Genomic DNA, 12,613 nt, shown 5'->3' on the forward strand with positions numbered 1-12,613 from the left:
TAGGTGGCAGCGCGGCCTGAGTTCGAAACCCTCCCCCATCCCATGCCCTCCCCATCCCCCCATCCCATGCCCTCCCCATCCCATGCCCTCCCCATCCCATGCTAACCCCACCACTTCTCTTCCATCATTAGCAGGCTAACTGCCTCAGCTTAGTGATCACCCAGGCCCTTACCCTTACAGTTGGAATTTCAAGCAGGGGAGCTGGTGCAAATTCAGTCGTACCTTTCACAAGAGCTCAGCTCGCAGCTACGATGCCTCATGCATAAAAATACACGCTTCTGAGATTCAGGAAACAATCAATATTCAACAATAGCTTAAGCAAGGGCACAATGAAAATCAATGATTTATTATGGAAACATTGCACAGGAAACAAAACAAGATCAAAAAGACACAGGGGGAATTCTATTGTTGTATTATGCACACTCACCCCATTGCCTCACTTGCCTCCTAGATACCATTTTTTTCCATATATATTATTTGTCAATAATCCCTTCATGCCAACTACCTCCTGAAGTATTTCTGTTTTAAACAATCATGCATCACAGGTGCAATGAAGGTAAGTTTATTTCTGCCATGAAACTTTACCTCTTCTGGCAGATATAGCTTGACAGGGTAGTGGTTTTGTAGCCTTGAGTTGAAATAGCAGTAATACTATGAATGGGCCTTTAAAATATGAATAGTTACTGTTATGCCGACTCAGCAGTGTTTTTTAAAAAAAAAAAATCCCATATACAGTAACTCTGCCAGTGGAGGACCTTGTCTGAAGATGAGTGGACCTTTGCTATACAAACTTTTCCATAGAAAGTCATTCAACTAATTTCTGACTACCATCTGAGTCCCCTCCATACAATATGATGATAGAACATATTCTGTCAAAAGCAAGCCTTGAACTGATCCTTTTTACAACCACAACCTGGGCATGGTGCATTGTGATGTTTAACCAATGTGAAAAAAATAAAACACATATTATTGTTACTTGGAAGATGGAGAGGTCATAACCTGAATGAGCTCTTGGTCAGATGTGGTGAAAAAGGTCTCCTTTCCCTAGGGTAAGTTTAGTTCTGAAAGAAAGTGTGTGCCTATTCCTTGGAAATGAAAAGGCCGCCATGGTTCATCAAGTATGGGAGACCTGTTATGGACTTTCACTCCGCAGTAAAGGAAGGGCATGGAGCAGAGGACTTTATAACATCTGAAGGGGGAAAATAAAAAAGTTATTAAAAGTCCAGTCCATTTTGATCTCCGCAGCGCTGTGGCCTCTGTTCTCTCCTCAGTGTGTGCCAAAACTAATAAAAAACTTTGAAGATACTTTATTACTGGCCCTGGACAGGAAATTACAAACACAACTAATTGGCTCCGCTCTCCCAAGGAGCCCATGTGCTGCAGATCGCTGCACCTTCAGTCTGCCCTGTGTGGAGGACGAGGCGGAATGTTCAAACAGAGCAAAGAGACATAACGGCGTTATAATTAACAATGACAATGTGACAGCCCTTTTATATTTCACTATAATTATGAGGGGGAAAAAAAGCCTTTACTTGAGTACTACGGATGACAACCCCCCAAACCAACAGCATGCAATGCGTGCGTGGCAGTTTGAGAGGTTGCTGTTGGGACGCTGTCTTTCACGAACGCTCATTTAAATGCTGGGAGTTCCACATCTGTGTGGTGCGGCGTTACCCCCACACACACACACACACACACACACACCCCACCCCCCCTTCCCCCCAAGCGTCACATCATGTCTGGGGACCAATTAATCAGAACACTTCAATAGAGCTCTGGAATAAAAGGCAAGTAGTAAACTGCAAGGGGGCTCAAAGGACTGTCTTGAGATAAGTGTCTATTTCCAACAGCAGAGGATACAAAAAAAATAACTCAGATTTTTTTTTCATGTCTACATTAAAATAATAGATTTTCACATTTAAATTGGACTTTGGAACTTGGCCGTTTTTTGTTTTGATATGAATGCTGTGTATGAGTAGAAACTCTTAGCAGGCAGTAAGTGATATGTCAAGCATTTTCTTTCCATTTCACTTTTACATGAATGCTGTCCTGCGTAACCTGACTTCAAATGCCACTAACATGTCAGAAGACCTCTCTTCCCTTTTTGAAAAGTGGCATTGTAGAAACCCCATCCCTCTCGCATCCAAGCTGACTAGCAAATCTGCATGTCTCCTCAGCCGTTTAAACACTGCACTCAGCTGAATGGGCAGGATCTGTGGCAGATGGCATCTCAGAATGTCATTAACATCAGAGGCATCTTTGATTAATTGTAGGAAATGACAGCACTGACTGCCATCAATCTTAAGCAGGTACTCTGCACCTGTCAGCAACATAGAACCCAGTGAAGGAGCACCTATTAGTAAGATGTGAGGGTTACATGGCTGTGCCTACGTATAGCCACTGGACTGGACTGGCATTGGTGAGAAAGGCTTTTTAGTCCAAATTATTAGTGTAATTTGTAGTAAGGGAAGCTTACTTGTTGTGTTATAGTGTATATGCAAAGCTTAATATAGTCTAGTTTTAACTTTTTGCACTCACTTTAATAGTTTTTGAATATGAAAATAGGCCAATAGAGTCAGAAATAATCTGATGCCAGTACAGTTTAATTAAATTTGAACTTTAATTAAACTGTGTCCCGTTTTCTTTTTTTTCTTGAAAGACCCACTTTGTCAGGGAGACTAGTCCAAAAACCTCAGTCAGGTACCATCTGGATGGCTCAGTATGAACTGGAGAATACGCCTGACAGCGTTAGTGTGGTGGTTGCTAAACATGAAAACTGGCTCTTTTGTTGGAGTATGGACCCTCATCATGCCCACTGCTGAGAGGAAGTCCTGTGGTCCTCAAAAGTGTCTAGCTGCCCTATTCAGTGGTACCCTAAGGGCTCTTGTGGAGGTGTGGGTGTTGAGCACTCCACTTCCTGGAACTCCTTAACCAAAACTGAGTGTTGGATTGTGGATCAGATTTTGTGTCTCTTGAGCACATCAAAGCAGCCAAATGATAAACAGTCCTCTCATGACCGTGCCAAGGCCACTTTCATAGGCCCAGTGGGCACTGGAGCAAGGAGGAGAGGCTCAGAGATGGCATGCAGGTACTGTATGACGGGCGACTGCTCTCCTTCTCATCCATCACAGCGGCAGGCCGTGTGAGTGTGTTTAATGGGTCTGTGGTCAGCGTGTTTATAGTGCGTGTTAATGAGGGAGGGACAGCTGGCGTGCGATACCCCACACTGAGTTTATTGATGGCGGTGACCAAAGACATACACATCACGCCGCAAGCATACTTCGAGGCAGAAGCTCCCCCACCCCCTTGCTGTGCTGCTGTGTCTCCCATAAAACCGTTGTTGGCTCATTCAGCACAAGGTTGTCTGTGTTATGAGAGTGACCAAGACGTTACGAGGACACATAAATCTGCAATGAGCCTCTTAAAAGGGACACTTGGCAGTGGTCTTTAAAACGATGTTGTCTTCTCACTACGCTTTTGATCATCTGGAGAAACGCCACAGGTGGGATGCACTGAGTGTGGGAAATGAGGGTGCGAGGTAGGTGCTGTGTTTGTATGTCTGTGTGTGTGTGTGTGTGTGTGTGTGTGTGTGTGTGTGTCTGTGTGAGCTACTGAGTGGGTGTAGGTAGGGTGTAAGGGGTGTAGCTAATGCCTCATTGGGAGGGAGGTGGGGGGTGCACTTCGCAGCATGGGTCTCAGGATACTGCCATAACACAGCACACCCTCCCTCCCCCAAAAACCAGATGTCTGGTCGCAGAGGATGATGAGCGGAGATGGCTATGGAGGGTAGCGCTGCGCAGGCCCATATGTTCGCTGGGTTTGGGGGCCGGGGGAACATTTTTGGCAGTGCTTCCACTGCTGTGTCACTTCCACCGACCATCCTTGACATCACCCACCTGTTTTTCCGACCATGTAGTTGGAGACTCATGCCAATAGGTGGGAGGGTGAGATTTATTCATTTCCCCTGAAATATAGAAGGCAATCAGGGAAGAAATGTCTGCACAGGGAAGAAATGTCTGCAATGTTTTGCAAAAATGCTTGGTTTTCTAGTTTTAATTATCAGTCACTGCCAGTTTTGCCTAATTAAGTTGACTGATTCCAGAGGGGAAAAAAAAAAAAGGCTCCAGGTCAAGATGTAACCTGTCCAGAATTGGACATGTTTGGGAAAACATAAAGCAGTCGGTAACAGCAGGATATGACACAGTGTGTTTTCAATTAGACTGATTTTTTGCTGATCCGCAAACAAAAAGAGAACAAAAAAAAAGAATGTGTTTTAATTGGCTGTTGTAGACAAAAAATACGGCCTACTCAACAGAACGTGCTCCAAGACCAGCGTGCCTGTCAGTGAGTTGCACAGTATGTGTTAACAAGCATGTCAACAGCCATTTAGGGTGATAGCAGGATGCTCACAGATGCATTTGTGTCCTCAAAGCATCAGAAAATACACTGAAGCTCTGCAATGCCATTCACAACAGGGTGACAAATCGTTGAGCCTATGGCTGAAATAGTCTACTTTGCCGCTGCATGCCTCTACAAAGATATAGAGCATGTCCGCTGTGCCCATGTACACATCAAGACAAATACTGATTCAAGATATAATCTAACTTTGCACACATGCACAGGAATGGTCTAATTTTTTTTACAGCGACTGAAATATGCCAATCCAGAAAAAAAATCTGAACCGTTTAAATAAAACCCCACACTCAATTCATTCTGCATGCAGGGACTCATAGCCTATTTGAGACTTGCTCAGTGAGGCACTAAATTAAAGATGCTCTTACATTACCAGTTCAGAGCAGGTGTGCATGTGACAAGAGTAGCAATCCGCTGGGGACAAAAGAGAAGGCTGTACACGCATGCCTATAATTAAACTGCACCTGAGACGCCCACACACAGCACCAGAGTGACGTCTTGCAATTAATGTAAACATTATCTTATTATATTTATTTATATATTTTAGAAAAGTCATAGGAGACTGATTTGGCTTTCTTAGAGGAATAGCTGCCGATTATATCTTTCAATACGACACACTGGACATCACTTGCATTTAAACAGTTGGATTGAGCACAATGCACAAATGTGTGTATGTGTGTGTGTGTGGGGTGGGGGTATGGTTAGAAGACATGTTTAAGAGTACCTGACTATAACATATTATCTGGAAACAAAGGGAAGTGAGCAGTGGAAGAAGGAGCAGAGGCAAAAATGGCAAAAATGGAAGAACAACAGGACAAGAGGGTCTGATTGCTTGGAAAATACACCTTACAATCAGAGGCAAAATGGGCCTTAATCACAGCAGCGTGCATTCAGCTCTGCCATTATGGACAGCCAGCTATAAGATGTGCCCAATCTCACTTTAGACCTGCATTGTCTTTCCCTCGCATCTCTTCAAAACATGCTGTGCCTGTTCATGTCCCGCATATACATAGACATAAACATAGGACATATACAGAGGGGAAAAAACGCAATGTGCAGTTGAACAACAGAGAGCCGTGGAAAGAAAACAAGCCATAACTTTTGAAAGAGTCGAAGAACGTGAAACCGGTTCATTAATGCATGCCATACCATCCGGACCGCTGTTCCGCGAGCAGACCGAGATATCCACGCTAGTTAGGATGATCGGGCAACCCACACAGTCTTATGCAGCGCATGGGTTAAACTGAGGTCATCTTCGCCTGAGTCTCCTGGGCTGATTTCAACCTGTCCGCTCTTTGACCCTTCAAATGAATTCCTCTGCTTGGCCAGCAGAGATCTGCTCTCAGTAGAATCTTTACATTTCACTGCCTGTATTTCCCATTGTTCCTGACGGCAGGCGATATTCCCTCAACTCATTCATCATTCTGAGTGATTCCCCGTCGAGGGAGGCTTCCGATGTGCTTATTTTAGTCTTTACACTGCAGGAAGGGCAGAAAACCCAAAAGCTCAGCCTGACGTCGCAGCTTGGAAAGTCTCTCTAAAAAACGTACCCTTTATTATGGACTTTGCACATCCATGGGAAAGATTCAAACATCATCATGTTTGGAAGGAGACTCATCAGAAACACTATCCTATTTGTGAGTAAATCACCAACAGGGTAATACATAAGAAAAAGGCTCACCAGGAAGTTTAATAAGACGGGGGAGGGCTATGCTACAGCTTCAAGTACAGTTAATATTTCAGCTCTTGTTTGCCTCAGAAGATGTGAATATCCATCAGGGACCTGATGTATTTTGATTACAAATGGCTGAACCTGGAGATTCTCAGTGTGCTGAACAGAAAAAGGGTTTTAAAGCTCAGTTCTAGGAAAAAGCTGAGGAAAAATAACACCAGGGAGTTCATAATGAGTATACCAAGTTCACCAAGTGCACGGTGAAGCCTGTCCGACATCAGTATGGATGGCTCACAGAGACTCATATAGTTGACCCTGGCCGATCAATTTATAGCTCGAGCATCAGCTCACACAAATTCTTTGAAAAGTAATGGAACAAAACACAGATCCTTGTTTATGGTATGGAATGGTGAACTTAGCATGTTGTAACAGTGTTCCTTACTTTCAGTTCTCTTTTTCTCTGAGAAAACGCTGATATAAACTAATTAGTTCCTTTTTCTACCTTCTACTCAATTTCATCTCCCTGCTACTACTACTATAGTATCACCCCCACACACACACACACACACACACCCACCACCCATCAGACGCTTATATTGCAGTTTTTTACCATGGGTTTTCATTCCTGACCCTCGTTGATCTTAACCATAGCAGAAAAGACAATTATCTCAGTAGAGTGGTAATGAGAAGAGAGACAGATAGTGAGAGACTGATAGAGAGTGAATTCCGCAGCTGAGAAGCTTCAATGCCGCTGGCGTCACAAACAATTCTGACGAACACTCTGGCGGTAATGGAACGGCAGGGCATGAGTTTAACGCTCCGGTTAGAGATTTATATTATCTCCGACAACAATTTCTCAGATTTTTTCCTCTCCTCTCTGTGAAACTCTTTGCCCATGTACGGCCTGACCCCTGGCGTATGACACGGTTAATCTTAATCACGTTCAGCAGTCTCTCCTCTCGGCCGGCTGTCCTGGGGGAGCAGACAGACTTGGGCATCTTGGCTGCTGTCCCGTTCCCCGACAAGCCAACCACAGTGGGGTTTGTCTCCTTAGATTCTATGATTCGCTGCCAAGTTGAGCTCAAACAGGAAATAGGGAAGAATTTTTTTCTGTATGGTCATGAGAGATATGTTTGTGGGTGAAAAAATAAAGAATTTGAAAAGATTCACTGAATCAACTCAGTAGTATGCACTTTAAACCCCAAATAAACATTGGAAAGCCAACAGTAATTGAATAGCTCAGGCCTTGAAGATGGATTGTGATGCGAGCATAAAGGACCTTTTATTCAAATAACATGCAGCAGTTAATTAAAGATACTGCAATAGTTTCTCCACAATCATCGCTGACCGACTTAAAGGGCAACATCGGGTGGTGGGAGGCCGCAGTAGTCTGAAAGTAATCTGCTGTGGAGTCGCCCTTCCTGTTACAATATCATTCATCATCCTCCAGCGTCTGGTCCATTCTCCAGAGCATGCATCTATTTCTCTCCCAGTGTGCACAGTAGGCTGGGTGAACTTGACCTTGGATCTGGCAGAAAGAGGCGATTTGGTCCATATGCTGTTGTGCACAGTTAGCTGTTATGGTTTAGTGTTTGCTCTGTCGACTGTATGTGTGTATACCAGTAAGTCTGTTTATGTGAGTGCATTTATTGTTAGAATAGCTTGCACACATATCAACTTCAAGTCAAATGATGCCAAATGAACAGGTGATGATTAGCTGGTTCATTTATGCATAAAAATGTCCATCTAAAGTGTTTCTCCAAACAGCGTTCTAAGCAGAACTGACAGGATTTAAGCTCAACAGTGGTTCTGCGTGTGTCTGGTGGTGCTAATGCCCCTGGTTCTGAGAGGCACCCAGCTTGCCGTGGAGCGGCGGGTTCCCAGCGGCTCTCTCAGCTGGGACGGGCTCCATCACCGCTGGGTGCACACCTATGTGGTGCGCGGGCCATCTGTCGTGTCTGATGTTCCCCATGCCTCAGACAGGATGTGCCGGGCTGGCATGCTGCGCTGCACCACGTGGGCACCGTTTGGGTATGGCAAGGTCCACTGTAATTAAATTAAAACACAAGCCACAGATGCCCAGTCATCTGACCTAGGGTCAGAAAAATGCAAAATGACCAAAATTATTTTTCGGAAACAATGTAAACAAAAACAAACAAGTCAGTTTTAAAAGCTTTTAATGTCAAATGTCTGTGTGAAAACAGTGTCACGAACCAGAAAGGAGTATTTACATATTTTACATCGGAGTACAAAACAAAGTATTCAGCAATTGGTAAAAAAAAAATCCATAGCCTGATTATTAAATATGAAAATGATCATATGCTCCCAGAAACCTAAAACACAAAGAAGCACACTATTTCTCTTTTCCCACTGCTTTTAGATGTCCTGGAACAACCTCTGCACCAGAGCAAGGTCAAAGCAATTTCCAGGCAAAAAATCATTACTGATATTAGCGCTAACCTCAGGGGCACCCGAAAACAGCTAACCAGGCTAATTTGGCCCTGGGGAGCCTGGCTTTCCTTTGTGAGCCTCCTGTGCATGCTCATCACTTATTTCCCTTCATTTGAGGTCCTTCGCATCTGGTCGGGACACAAACAGGTCTGGGATTGATGGGAACACCTGGGCTTTGTCACAGGAAGCCACTCAGGGACTCTTCAGCTTCAAGCGCACACTTGCGTGCCAGCGCTGTCAAATGGTGCTGGATTAGTGACTTGAGTGAAATTTAGACTGAGGCTACGTCTGCCTGAATTCATTTGGGTTTGTCCCAATGAAACTAACCTGTTTGAGTTAAATGCCAGCACATACAGGGAATTAAATTGTACATTTACATGTATCAAGACTTGTTTATGCAGTTTGTCAACTTAGCAGATTCAAGTCAACATGGAAAATGTGCTGCTAATGTATGGTATTCTTGATTTATTCTGTACAGTTTTAGACTGGGGAGCAAGCTCTGTGATTCGTTACCATAGTCAGACTTGAAACAGCATACTCAACTGAGCACACAGTAGGGCGTATTGATCAGAACTGCAGGAAGGAGAGCAGAGTCTGTTGCTGGGGCTGAGAGTGTGTACTGCCTGTGCCTGTTCCAGTGCATCTCATAACGGCTGGCCTCTCCAGGAGGAGAGAGAGTCTAGAGAGATCCTTGTTTGCCCACTAACCCAGAGAGTATAGCCCAGGCTCTCCCACCCACCTGCTGTTTCTCTGAATAATGTCATATTGACGTGAGATGGCCTTCATATGGACCCTCTTTATTCTCCTCACCTGAAACTCCAGCCAGGGCTAGAGCTGATGCTATATTTATGAAAAGGGCTCAAGGTGTCTTTGTGCCTGTGTGTGTGTGTGTATGTATGTGTGAGAATGTGTGTGTGTGTGTGTGTGTGTGTGTGTGTGTGTGTGTGTTGTGTGTGTGTGTTTGTGTGTGTGTGCGTGTGTTTATAAAAAATGCAATGAAGTGCACTAGCTCTCTTTGCACATACATTCTCTTGCCTCAAGTTCTCATTTCGCTAGCAGAATGTGTGCCCTGCCTGTCTTTTGATGTGTGTGTTGCATCTGCTAGCAGACCCTTCACTGACAGGTGAACTGCATGCACCTACATGTGTGTGCTTGTGCAAGCCTAGTCTTCATCAGGGCCTCTTCCTTCCACATAGCATTTACTAGGCAGAGACGGAGACGAGCAGGGTCAACAGAGGCCCCTAGCAGTTATGTTGGGAGGCAACACCCGGTCAGCCCAGCCGTCAACCCCCCAGTCCTCATCGCTGAGAAGGACCATGCTGATGGGGGGAGAGGGGGCGGCAGTCTTTGGTGTGCAGTCATTGCCTGCAGCACCCCCCACACACACACACACACACACACACGCACACACGTGCAGCAGATCGAGAAGTGTGAAATGACCGTGGGTGATCTGTCTCGGCATTTGTTATTCATCCTGATGCACTCTTTCCCCACTTTGCCAGAGCACACAGAAAAAGGCCCTTGATGCGGTTTGTTTCAACTCAAAGCACAAACTGCTCACTGATGTTTCCGTCCACCCCCAACACCCCCCACACACCTCCACCCCCCCCCCCCACACACACCTCCACCCCCACACACACACACACCTCCACTCCACCACCCTTAGCAACACCACCAAGTGCCAACCCGTAGTGGTGGTGCTGAGGCTGCTGGTTGCTGTTCCTCATCAGAAGCATTGATCTGTGAGCAGTCAATGACATGTGATGAATAACAGGCTTTATTTACACTGATGGGTGGCTGACATCACAGCAGTCACAAGATTCAACCCCACATGAGACTTGATAGCACTGATTGATCAAAAACAACAGAGGACCGGCCTACGATATCCACTAGCATATTCCCTTGCGAGGACTAAATGGAGTTTGATGATGGTGGTGTGGGTATACTATTGATCTGGGCACCAACATCCTGGGCTTATACATGTACTCCTAAATTTCCTTGAAATGGTGGTCCGTTTTGACCAACTGATAGCCATGTTTGACAACACTGAGGGACAGGATCACATGCAAACAATCAGTCAAGCACATGCACGAACACTGACAAGAAACACAACCAGGCGTTTAACCACCTTACTCCAAGCAATGGCAGCAGCATTTCTGAATTGCAAAAGCACTTGACAAGCAATTCCCTTGACATGCGATCAACCAGTTCGGTTTCTGACAAACAATGGGGGCCATTCGTCAAGCAAGGTTGCAGTCTTGCACTGAAGGTCAACACTGCAATAAGTCTGTTTTTTGTTGTTGTTGGGTGTGGGGTGGGGTTGGTGGTGGTGGTGGTGGGGGGGTAGAAACACAGTGATTCCCAAGGGCACCAGGCTGGATCAATGGACTCGAGCTTGAGCTCTGTCGAGTCCGCCAGCCCTCGCCTGTGTGTCAGGGGCTGAATTGAATCTCACAGGTGATCAGTACTGCGCCAGGACCGTCTGATTGAATATTCTACTTTAAGGAGCCCTCTGTGGCTCCTCTGTCTCCCCCTCAGAGTGGAGGCAGGAAACCGGGTCCGGATCGATGCGCTAACTTGCGTGGCATGCAGGGCCTCTTCCGCACCGGCAAACAAGGGGAGCCACATCAAAGGGACCCCCTGTCAGGAGTGCAGAGGCACATCTGATGGAGTCAGTCACAAACACTGAACATCTACTTCAGGCATATTAAGTCCATTAAAGAGACAAGTATTACAACCAGACTATTGCTGTTACTATAATTGCCATTGCTTTCACCCTTTATTTGGATGGTTCCTTATAGACGATTGTTACGGTATTCCCTTCTATTTAGGTATTTACAGTTTAACTGTCATATGTATGCAGTAGTGGATTGATTGACTGCTGATTAACATGGTTAGCATTTTCTAATGGTCACACTGGCAGCATACCAAACCCTGCTGAGATGTCAGCAAACCCTTTTAGAATCCTTTTGTGCAAACATTAATCTATGGGTTTCTGGAAAAAGACAACAGTCCTGTCCATCTTGGCGAGATATTGTTTGGGTGAAATAATTAGCTGACTTTTCTTTTTCTTTTTTTGTCCGTGCAGCTCATGCACAACTAAACTCATTTCATGGCAAAGGAAACAAATTTCTCTCTGAAATGCCACCGGCACAGCGGGGGCCAACCCTTAGCATTTCACCACTCAAAACTGTAATTACAAATAAATCTGGAACAAATGCCAATCCTGACCCACCCCCTTACTGCCACCCACCATCAGCATAAGCCTAACAACACACAAAACACACACACACACACACACACACATAGTCTCTCCATACTTGACAGATGATGCGATACCACCCCTTGGTTATGGAGCTACTTGTTTAAACTCCTTGAGAGCTCCAACTTGACATGAGAGGTTGGAGGGAGTTTAAAGGGCCAACCGTTTATTACAGAGCTGACACACCACCACCCTGCATAAAATAAAGCCACAGCACTTTGCAAACTCTACTGCAGTTGGGGTCCATTGCGGATTAACGCAAGTATTGATTTTTATGGGCTATGAGTGGGATGTACGGAAATACATATGGTATATGGATGCTTTAATTATCTACCCATTTAGCACACACCACTAAGTGAAGGCTGTGCTAATGTATTCCACAGAACAGTCCCTTAGGCACCGAACAGCAAATGAAATTGCACAGAATCGAGTGGTGAGATGATATTTTTCATGCACAGTAGGATGTTTCTCTTATTTATTACAATAACATTATCAGTTTTGTATAATTCAAAGAGCATTAACATTGTTAGCATTATCATCATTGGTCTCATTGAGGGAACATCAATGCAGACATAAGCTAACACTCACACATACACATTCATATGCACAGACTAACACCGCCAACACAGACAAACACTCTATACAAATTCTCACACGCACAAACCCTACACACATGCCTGCACACACACACACACACACACACACAAACATGTGTGCACACAAATACCACCCCCCCCGGCCCTTCAAACAAATGCACACAAAACAAATCTCTATACACACACACCCCACACACAGGCAACAGGCAAGCCAGGCTA

Source organism: Alosa alosa, chromosome 13, assembly GCF_017589495.1.
Source record: "Alosa alosa isolate M-15738 ecotype Scorff River chromosome 13, AALO_Geno_1.1, whole genome shotgun sequence".
Taxonomy (NCBI): Eukaryota; Metazoa; Chordata; class Actinopteri; order Clupeiformes; family Clupeidae; genus Alosa; species Alosa alosa.